Below are 11,479 nucleotides of genomic sequence, written 5' to 3' on the forward strand. Positions count from 1 at the left end.
CGCGGAAATTTTTAATTAGGCTGAACACATTTTTAATTAGGCTCACAAGACGGCGCACGGACATACGCGCCTCTCTTGGACTCGGAGAAACAATCAGTTTGCGGTTTTCAATACAAAACCAATAAATAATAAGGGTACGAGAGCCAACAACGAGGGGTGTGTAGACAGATCCGCACGGTGCCTTTCCGCACATGGGGAATTTGGTGTCATTTAAGTACCCCCAAGCTTTTTCTTAAATTTCTTTTTTTTTCTTTCCACATACACACCCTTTACTTTCATTTATTCCTTCCCTTAAGTGGGTAAGAGTTGTATAGGGGCTGTATCCACATTACGTTGTTGAAGTTATCCTTTTTTTCATCTCTAGAATGTCGAATGCTTTTGGAATATTTCACTCCAAATTATTTTTTTACCAGTAAATGTTACGGGAAACCAGCGATTATGATAATCACTGATCACCTCGGTAAATTTTATGGAAAAAAAAATTTTTTAACAAATTTTACAGCACCTATTATGCAAGCCTCAGAGGGAAAGGTTACGATCTGGTTTTTTTTTCTACTAGGGTAAGAAATAAAGTGAACACAGGTATCTAAACATCATTTCTGCATTCCCCAAGGGTGCTGGTGAAATATTGCAAATGTGACCAAAAAATAAAGTTAAGATCACATTGCGGGTTGATTTTAAGTTTCAAAGCGTGCGACTTTCTCTTCAGGGAGTCACAAACGAAACTAAAAGAATCATAACAACCGACATCATAACAATAAAAGTTCTTATATTTTATCACTTACCACGATTTCAATCACAAATATGCATGATAGCCCACATATTTCATGGCACAATTTCATGTAGATACAGCCCCTTTATAGCTTCAGGCCATTTACGGTAGAGAAGAAAGGCAAGAAGGGCCCATGTGTGGCGGAAGTGTCACCAAATTCACCGTGTGCGGAAATGTACAGTGCGGATCTGTCACCAAGCCCAACGAGGAACGTTTAGACCAGTGATTCCCAACGTGGGCGTTAACGTCCCCTGGGGAGCGATGAAATACTCCGGGGGGGGGGGGCAGTAGAAGCTATACATAGAATCCTATGGGTTGGATTGCGTTGAGAGAAAAAAATTTCTGAAGAAGGGGGACGATGGGACAAAAAAGGCTGGGAAACTGGTTTAGATAATCGTGATTTTAAAATCTTGGAATATTTAATATTTGATAAATTTAAGAATTGATAGAAATTCATATTTAATGAAAAAAATAACTTCGAACTAATGAAATTCGTATCCAATGAGGAAAATAATTCCAAAACTAATGATGAAGGTATTTAAGTTTATATATCAATGAAAATTCATATTTACTAATTTTATCTTCAAGCGTAATCTACTTTTATCTTGTCTCTATGAGAGAGAGAGAGAAATTCATTCTTTAGATTCCATATCATAGGTTCTCCGTCATAACGATCGAAAAATTCTAAAGATTTTCTAAAATCTTTGCTCCACTCCATATTATATACGGGAATAAATAAGTACTGTATATCTTCAACGAACCGGTCCGCACAGACTGACAAAGTGTAACAAACTAAAATGTTGGTATATAGAAACCAAACAAGAAATAAAGGGTGTCAAAAACTGTGGGGCTCCAATAGAAGGGAGATTGTTTTGAACCTAAACACCACTCTCCAAACTTTTCTTCCCATCTCAAAGGGATGCCTAAAATTGCCCTCCGAAACGCGATCGTCGTCTTGTGGAACTCGTCGTTTACTCGCGGAGTGCTTTTTAGTAAAAAAATTCTATGGCGGAGCCCCGTAGGCCAATCTTTTAATTTTTCATCAAAGTTACCGATTTATTTTTACTAATAAAAAATACTTATAATTATTTTTTTACATTTTACTGGTCTGGTTTTTTTTTTTTCCTCGAGCGGCTGCGGGGCCCCTGGAGAGAGTGCACATGAAGCACCGGTTGAGAACCGCTGCTTTCAAAGCCACTTGAAAGAGAGACTGTTAATGCAACTTTGGCTGCTTTAGACCATCGTTTCTCAACCGCCGGATCTGCCGTTTCCTTTTTCTCCATTCACGTTCTATTAATCATGCGCGTTTTACCTTCCACTTACAAAAATAAATAAAACCAGGCTTCTAATAAAGGTTTAGAACCACTGCTTTAGACGATTTCGTAAAATGCATCTGGAATGAAGTTTCACACGTATTTTAGTTAATTTTTTTAAATTCATAGTAGGGCTAGAACATGAACCTATATCCTTGATACATGTATTATTGTTGAAAACGATGTGAAAAGTTGAACTATTCAGTTGTGATTCATTTGTGTGGCTACTTCCTCATTACTACTTTTATCCGCATTAAGAGAATAAAATTAATAAAACTGCTTGCTACCACTTTTTGCGATTTTTATCATTATAAAAAAATGCATATTTTGGAAGCTACAACTAATATTTCTCAATGAAACCATAATCATTTACACACACACAAAAAAACTAATTTGGAAATAAGACAAATTTCATCCAGTACAGTAACTTGATGACATTGTGCCGTCTTCAAGCGCAGAGTTTACATTGATTGAAAATAATTTATTCTATTATTTACAGTATTCTATTATGTTTGTTTTTTCATTATTTTAATAAATTAAAAATTAATCAAATTAAATCATTTATACTTCAGACAATTTTTGAATAACCATCTGCTAATGGGGGGAGGAAAAGAGGGAGTAGAAAATTATTCATGTTCGCAAGAGGGGACACAGGAATGAAAAATGGTTGAAAGGGGGCCATGGACAAAAAAAGGTTGAGTACCACTACTTTTGACGATCTCGCAAAATGAATCTGCAATGAAGTTTCACGTAAACAATTACGATAGCCGCCCAAGCTATAACGCTAATTATCACGCGCAGAATTAAGTGGCAAAAATCGCCTTCTCATTAGATAAGGGGAGGTCAGCGCGAACGCTAACCCCGCTACCAAAAATTGTGCGCCCCAAGCAACTGCAATTAGCAGATGTGGCGGGATTCAGCCAACCGGAGTGCAATGGAAGGCCTCGTCCCAGGAAAGCCGCCTTCTTGATCACGGCATCTCCAGCGCCAGGTAAGTATGCTAGAATGAAGCTTGCACAATTATACAAACATTTTTACGTTAAAACATTTTCAACAGATAATTGTTTTCCCTTACATATATATTATTATTCGAAATTTTAATATTGAACTTTATATGCTAAGTGATTTGTCGATTTTATTTCATAATTTCTAACCTTTCCTAATTGTATACCTCATCATCACTCGAAAGGCTTGTGAACGTTTCTTCACAATAGATGGCAGTGCGAGGTGCATGATAGTGACGTCACCTTTCCAAGATTTCTTCACAGCTGAAAGCACGGACTAATGATGTTTTAATGCATTTTTCCTGCAAAAATTCGTGACCCAGAGGCCTTTATCCGGGATTTTTGACAAAAAAAAGAATTTCCTCTCAGGCCAGTATTACACTATAAAAGTTTGATAAATTCCCTTTTATAAAACTTTAATAAAACTCGCAGGTTACATTCGAGCAAATACAACCGATAAGCTTATTGGCTGAATTTTCAAGTTTTATAAAATAGATTTTATCAAACTTTTATAGTGTAATCCTGGCCTCAGGCCGGGATTACACTACAAGTTTGATAAAAATTATTTTATAAAACTTGAAAAATTCAACCAATAAGAACATCTGTTACATTCGAGCGAACTTAACTGATCCGCCTATTAGTTGCATTTTTCATGTTCTATGAACGAACTTTTATCCAGATTTTATAGTGTAATACCAGCCTTAGGCCGGGATTACACTGTAAAAGTGTTATAAAAGTTCTTTTATAGAACTTGAAAAATGCAACCAATAATCGTACCGGTTACATTCGCGCAAATGCAACCGATAGTCTTATTGGCAGCATTTTTTAAATTTTATAAAATAACTTTTATCAAACTTTTATAGTGTAATCCCGGTTTCACACACATACACCGTTTCTCTTTATTCTCACACGTTCCCTCCACGAGGCCACAATTTGTAAGCCCGCTGATGCCCAGTCCCAGGCCAGGAGTAAAACTTTGGTCTGGTAGGAAAGTAAATAGGTTTGAGGAATAACAACCGTCATTTGTGTACAAGCTCTTTGAAACTTGAAAAATGCAACCAATAAGCGTATTGATTACTTTCGACCGAATTTTAGCGATAAGCCTATTGGTTGTGTTAAGTTTTATAAAATTTATTTTACAAATAACTTTTATAAAACTTGATACATTTACTGTATTGAATGAATTTCATTCGAATTAGAATTCAAGAAAATCCAATCTCAGCAGCCGAGGTGGGAGGGCATTATATATAATGTTTTCTCCCTAGACATTGGATTCAGTCACCCATTTTTGTCAAATGGTTTATATGTTGAATTGAGTAGATGGCTGTCTTCATGGGGAGAACGACGCGAGTAATTCGAAACTTGCGAGCACGGGGCAAGGGGAGCCACCACTATAAATCTTTGCTTACTTTTCCGACACAACTCTGCCTGTTTTGAGGTAATGGAAGTAAGATGCTTTGCATCAGTCCGGGGCTGTGAGCGGTTCTATCTATCTATCTATATAATTCTCAAAAAATCTTATCCCTCACGGGATTAGGGGGCCATTCAAGTAATACGTCATCATAATTTTAGCCACTTTTGACCTTCCCTCCTCCGTCAGCTCTGCTCCCCACTACCTAACGCATATTGTGATCAGAGACGTACGTCATTGAAGGGGGCGCACGAGCCCACCTACGCCCCTCTATCAAAAATTTATTTTTTTTATTCAAAAAAAATATTTTATAAAAAACTTAAATTTCGGAAGAAAATACCTGTATATGTGATTATAATTAATTTGTGCTAATTTCAATGCGATTCGAAAGCTAAGAACTGAAAATTTGTCTTTAAGAAATTCATTGCGAGCCACCCTCTAAGTTTAAGCCATATATGCTAAACCCATATCCTACGGGTAAAATGTGACCCGTGGAATTATCTGATGTTGCCAGCCAACTCAAAGTGACACGCGGCACAGTTCCAGAGCACATAAGTGGACCTACACACATTTCTAGCAGGCTTAAGTGGCCCGCAACACATTTATTTAGCACTTAAGCGGCCCGGGCACATTTCCAGGCCACTTGAAGGATCCGCGTAACATAGCCACTAATCAGTATCTTTTATCGCTCATAATCTAGTTCAAATACTAGTTCGACACGCGTGGATTTTCCTGTTTCTCACAGCCGGTTCTCGCAAAGAGGCGACATTATGTAAATGAATGGAGCGTTCCTCCATTGCCAATACCTTCTAGAGCAGAAGATACCTTCTGCTTTAGAAGGTATTGCCATTGCCCAGATAGCCAGAATCGGAAACACCAATAAATTGTTCCCGTTTAGTCGTTCGAAACTTGAAAACTAAAAAAGATGGACAATTCGGTTTTTTAACGAATCAAAAACACGCACGCACTATATTCGCAACCCAACGGAAAGCACTATAACCGGTTTTGTAGCTACTCTTTTCGAAAAATCAAGTGACGTCACCCGATTCCTCACGCGACTTAAGACGCCTTCATATACGTATTAAGGAGTGTATTAACGTGTTTACGTGTATTAAGGAGTTCTAACGCGACCGTCTCCCGTTGGGACACCGAGTAAAATTACTGTTTTTTGATAATTTTTTTTTTTTGTATATAGTTCTAATTCACAAAACGCTATCATTTTTTCTGAGTAGATGCTGCAAATACCGCTGATTATCAAAATAATTTTTTTTTTGAAAGTTGTTTTATTTTTGACAGATTTTTTTTTTGACCCATGTATGCAATGTTAAATCAATGGGGAGTATGTACGTTTGCAAAATTCAAAAGGGAAACAGAAAGGGAATTATCAGAATGGGGGGAAAAAATTTTCACCATAAAAGGTAGCCTTTTGTTATTCAACGTTCAGCGGGAATGTATAAATTGGAATAAATTATGTGTGTGTGTGTGATTTCTTTCGACTTTTTCTTAGGGACCGTTCAAGCATTACGTAAGCAAATTTCTAGATATTTTTGACCCCCCCCCCACCCCTTGTCAGCAAAATTTCGTCATCAGCTCTGCCCCTCTGAATCCTAACGCATATTGGTGGGACCAGAGACGTACACGAAAGGGAGGGGGCCCCCCTCCCCCACGATCAAACATTTAATTTTTTATTTAAAAAAAAAAAAAAAAACTTAATTGAAATTTCGGAAGAAAATACCTTTATATGTTATTATAATCAATTTCTGTTAATTTTAATGTTATTTGAAGTCTATGAACTCAAAATTTATCTTTAATAAATTCATTGTGACCCACCCTCTAAGCCATATAATGATAAATCGCATAAAGGCGATGATGACGTAATACTTGAACGGCCCCTTATAACATTCAGAGCCACAACTAGAGGAGAGCAGGCGGTTCTGGTGCTCCGGACAAGGGGGGGGGGGGCAAATTTCACCTCTCCTTCAATCAACATTACAAGGGGGTGCCAGAACATGTGTTTGCCCAGTTTACCAAGCATCTAGTTGCGACTCTACCCACATTACTTGTTGAACATAGTACAGGGCCCGATTTCCGTATGGGGGAAGTGAAGCATTTGCCCTGGGCCAGGGCCGCTAATAGATGCTTGGTCAGCCGCAGCAAGCAAGTGTTTTGGCGAACCTTGTAATGGCGAAAGAGAGGTTAGAGGATAAAATTTATTCTCCCCACCCACCCCCCAATCCGGAGCACCAGATCCGCCTGTTCCCTCCTGGTTGCGGCCCTGCCCGAGAGCTCCAACATTTAAACAACATGCGTTCATTGATTAACTAAACGTCGTTGATCCAGGTCTCGGATTCCCCCCGATGTCTGGTTTGGGGCCCCCACATAGATGTTCAAACACTTTGGTTTGCGGGCTACATGACAATGAAAACGAGGATAAAATTAATTTGAAAATGTTTAATTGACGCTTGAATAATTTCTGCATAGTTACTACTGCACCACAATCAATTGTGCATTATATTGCATAATTCGATTTCGTATACGTGTTACCCGAATGTGCATTTTTTTTAGTCTGCGGGCCACAAACGCATACAATTATTGTGTTATAAGGCGCTGGGAACGTTCTTAACAACACTTTTTCGCGAGCCGGATGGAATCTCTTGTCATACGACCTTTGGGGGGGGGGGGGAGGGGGGACTGGCTGTCCCGTATGTATAGTCCTTATGCAGGAGAGGCGGTAGTACGTTGCATTGCATATTTGTTAATTATTGGGGCCCTCAGCTCCCTAGTAAAATTTATTGAGGGGCTCAAACAGCCTCAACCTCAGGTTCCAGTGCCTATGGCCCGGGGACAGAGTCGGGTTTAGTCATTCAGTGGCCCTGTGCAAGAACAGTTTTGCGGTCCTGGTGATAAGGGTTAGGCCCAGAGGTCAACTCATTTTTGCCCTATAAATCCACCGAAATTTCTTTTAGGGGCGAGGTCTTCGAATTTGGATCCGTCAAAAAATCTTTCTGAGGAGACTCAGAAAGCAGGGCCGATGTAGCGCATGGGTAGACTGGGTATGGGCAGTGCAGGTGGTTAGAAAGTTTCACGTTAACGAGAAATATGTAAAGCAATATAAAGTCTAATACTGTGAAATAAGATTTTGAATCGGGGTGACTGGCGCTTGAAGTCTCACAGGTTGAGAGTCCCTTGCACCGAGGACTCATCACAGCGTTAAGACCACAGCCACTTTATGGGAAAGGCAGACTGGCTGTAGGGGCTTTAGTTATCGGTTTTATACTTCCAATATATAAAAATATAAATTTCTTGAATTTCAACCAAAGAAGCCAGATAAAAATCTTAGTCCAGGGGCCTTTCAAAAATCAAGGCCCCCATCCAAGGATGTGGGGAGGCCGGAGATTCACCACCATGGGTGTCTTTTAATAAATCGACATATTTTTCATCAATAGATTCAATAGAATTTCAAGTTCTGATTTTTTAAAGTATGTAAATTAAGCGTGCAATATACGTAATCAATGCAGTAAACTCCATTTTTATGGCCCCCTAATAATTTGCGACCCGGTGCGATCGTGCCCTTCGCACTTGCTCAATTCCGGGGGCCGGAAGTTGTACACCATCGGTTTAACGAAACGTATTAAAGCAGGGGTCTTCAACCTTTTTTTCAGTCGCAAGCACTGCCTGTACTCGCATCAAAAGAAGAGCACCCTTATCAAATTTGACATACGAATGCATGAAATCAGGATGATTTCAATCCCAGAATGCAATGTCTACAAGGTGTTCAGTTGGAATTGTTGATCAAGTGTTCGCGAGCACAAACTCGGACACGAGTATCGAGCGCTCTGGGTGGTTCAGGGAGCACCGTGGTGCTCGCGAGCAACGGGTTGAAGATGCCTGTCTTAAAGCGTATTTGTAAATATAATTTTTTTCGAAATCGTACAGCGAGCGGAACAAAATGATTGAATGGATCAGATTTGATCGAATGGGTATATCATTATCACCAAAGCCACCTCTGCATGCCGTGTCCGGGTGGGCCCACGCGTTAAGACGGCATTGGGAAAGAGCGAGATGAATTTTTTTCTACTGCAGTAAAAAAAACGAACGAAAACCCCTTCCCCTTGTTATTACCCCTTACCCACGGTTCCGTGGCATCCTGTTTGGGAATCGATTTCATTGCATCATAACTAGGGATACGTAAATTTCGTATTTACGAAATAACCGCGATAAATGCGAAATTTGCCAATTTTGACGAATAAATGCTGAAATGTGATCTTTTACTACTTTTAGCGAGTTCTAGGTAATTTACACTTTCTTAAGTGTCGTAATTTTGGTCAGCACTTGTGAGCGTGCTTGAAAGAGAAACCACAAGCGTCACTTCTTTTCCCCCTCTGACATTGTGTTAGATGCGAATACAGCCCAGTTATAAATAAGCCCCTTTGTGATTCGAGAAATGTTTGTAATAATCAACGTGTACGCTATAAGCGAGGCGTTGGATTCAAGTATATCACCAGCATACAATAAATGTTGTACGAAAAAGTCTGTTTTTTTACTTTTTTTCCAGTTTTCTTTTTACAGTATGTTATATCCGGATTATTTTCTTAGTTAAGACTTCTCTTGGTTTTTTGATATCCACAGATTTCTACAATGTTAGATTACTACAATGTTAATTTCAACTAAGTACTTTAACACTTTCCAGTAAATACGGCCGGGTTATTTTTTAAATGCGAAATTTTTCATTTCAGCTGTTTTATGTATTCGAAAGTTTTTTTTTTTTTTTCTGAACGAATGCTAAATTTCTGATCTGAATGTTTTTTGCGAATATAAATGCGAAATTTCTGATTTTAAAACTTTTTTTCCCGCGAAATTTACGTATATTTAATTACAACTATTTCAAACAAATCCAGGCGTGCTTGCATTGTGCAAAAGAAATCTGCAAGCATGCATTGCTATAATTTAGGTGTGGGCGTGTAATAACAATAATGAACAAATACTGTATTAATAACAAAAAAAAAAATTTAATTCAATCAAAATTATTACTCTTTTAAATGTGTGTGTGTATCTGATATTTTTCTTTCCCTGTATGTTTTTTTCTTCGTAAAGACGCGTTCCTGATAATTTCCTTCATGGTTTCTAGAATTTCCCTTTCCTGGAAGAGAGAAGTTGTTTCCATTGACTTAACATTGCGTACATGAGTTGGGGAAAAAATTCATTAAAAAAATATATCTGAACAATAAGCGGTTTTTGCGGCATCTGCTCAAACAAAAATGAAATTTTGAGCGTGAACACTATGCGAAAAAAATTCGTTATAAAAACCACTAATTTTACATTATTCTCCCGTTTGAGTGGGTCACGTGAGGAATTGGATGACGTCAAATCGAGTTTTGCGCTTACTAATAGCTAAACTTATATATTCTAGGAGACTTGATTCGCACCCTTACGGAAAGATTGGTTTTTTTTCCTCGCCTGTGGTCAAAGCTGCATTAAGAGTCTTCAAAAGCGGCATCTTTCCAGCGGCTTTGCCTGTGGTCCAGTCCACGAAACCACGAAGTGACGAAACTCATCTTGCACAAAAAAGGAACGGAAAAAGTTTATTAAGGCCCGTTTACACGAGGCAAGTGCTTTAGTTGGAAACTTAATTTTAACATACTGATTCTTCTTGAAACTATCCACACGATAAGTTGTAATTAGGCGCTCATTGAATAATTTTTACGGAGGTGAGTGCAGTTAGCGCATGCGCGCTCCAGTCTACTCAAATCCACGGAGAGAGACAAACGCAACGCGCGGGAGTACAATAGTAATAATTTTTTATTTATCTGGCATTCAGGGAGGTGCTTTTTTTAAAGCTCATAGCTTTCGTAACGATGGATGAAGATGATCAGGTGGAACTTACGAATACTGTGATCACAGCCACATTATATGACATTTGTTATTACAGCCACATTATATGACATTTGTTTTAAAGAATATAAATTTATTCACTTAAATAAATTTATTCAATAGAAAAGGAGAAACTATACCACTTGCGCGAAAGCAGCACACTGAGCTAGAAGTAGGTCACGCAAGGGAAACAGTTCGCTTGTCCCCTTTTTTCGCCTGTGCCACCCACGCATCAGGAGGTGCATGTAAGGGGGGCGAGAGATGACGCCACAGGGGAAAAAAGAATACACAACATATTATAAACTTATGTACGTCATTGAGAAGAAATATGATTTCTCTATTTCTCCTCCAAGTTCTAAATATCGATTATAAGATATTTCAATCGAAGTTGAAGAGATAAATTATGAATTATGTAAGCCGAAAATACGGTAGAAGATTCTTGGCATTCGTAGGAAATTCTAAGGGTTAAAAATTAAATAATAAAAATTCATTAAACAAAAATTATTTCCAAATTTTCGAAATCATTATTATTTTTTAATTTAATCTATAGAGATGACATCTTTATGTTAAATATTGGATCATGTATTTTTACAACAGATGGCAGCAAATTCGTTCTGGACGAGAGAAATATTCGAAACCCCCCCCACCACTCCAGTTTTTAATATATAAATCCTCCCCACCTGATATATATTTTTGAATCTTCAATTTTTTTCAACTCCTGACATCACGTCGACAGAATATTCCATAGCTTTTTCCAACATCGAATAATTTTAAGCTTGTTTGTTAAGGTAATTTTCATTTCAATAGTTCAACAAACATTCATGGCGAAGATATTTTTCAACAAACTTGAAGCTTGCGTCCTCTGGCCACCTCACCATCCAATATTTCCGCGGAATTCTAGTGAAACTTCAGGAGACGACGGAGTATGAACAGGTTCACGCTTGAGATCAAAATAAACCCCTCCGTGAGAGAGCAAAAAGACCCCTCCAGCGCGGCAGGTCACGCCCACTGGCGCATAGGTCTACTTAACCGGAAAAAATAGAACCGTTCGTATTCACTTACCAACTAAATCACTTGTGCACTTGCCAACTAAAGCCGTGTAAACAGC

The 11,479-nt window shown here is 38.4% G+C and overlaps 1 non-coding gene across 1 annotated transcript; it reads right to left on the reverse strand.

The window, feature by feature from the left end:
• Positions 1 to 2,923: 2,923 nt before the first annotated feature.
• On the reverse strand, positions 2,924 to 3,084 carry LOC149063612 (U1 spliceosomal RNA). Its single transcript, XR_016196111.1, has one exon. It is a non-coding gene; the product is annotated as a U1 spliceosomal RNA (small nuclear RNA).
• Positions 3,085 to 11,479: the final 8,395 nt, after the last annotated feature.

The sequence above is a fragment of the Pholcus phalangioides genome, unplaced genomic scaffold (genome assembly GCF_987345545.1).
Source record: "Pholcus phalangioides strain wild (caught in Gottingen) unplaced genomic scaffold, Ppha-v1.0 ptg000172l_1, whole genome shotgun sequence".
Lineage (NCBI taxonomy): Eukaryota > Metazoa > Arthropoda > Arachnida > Araneae > Pholcidae > Pholcus > Pholcus phalangioides.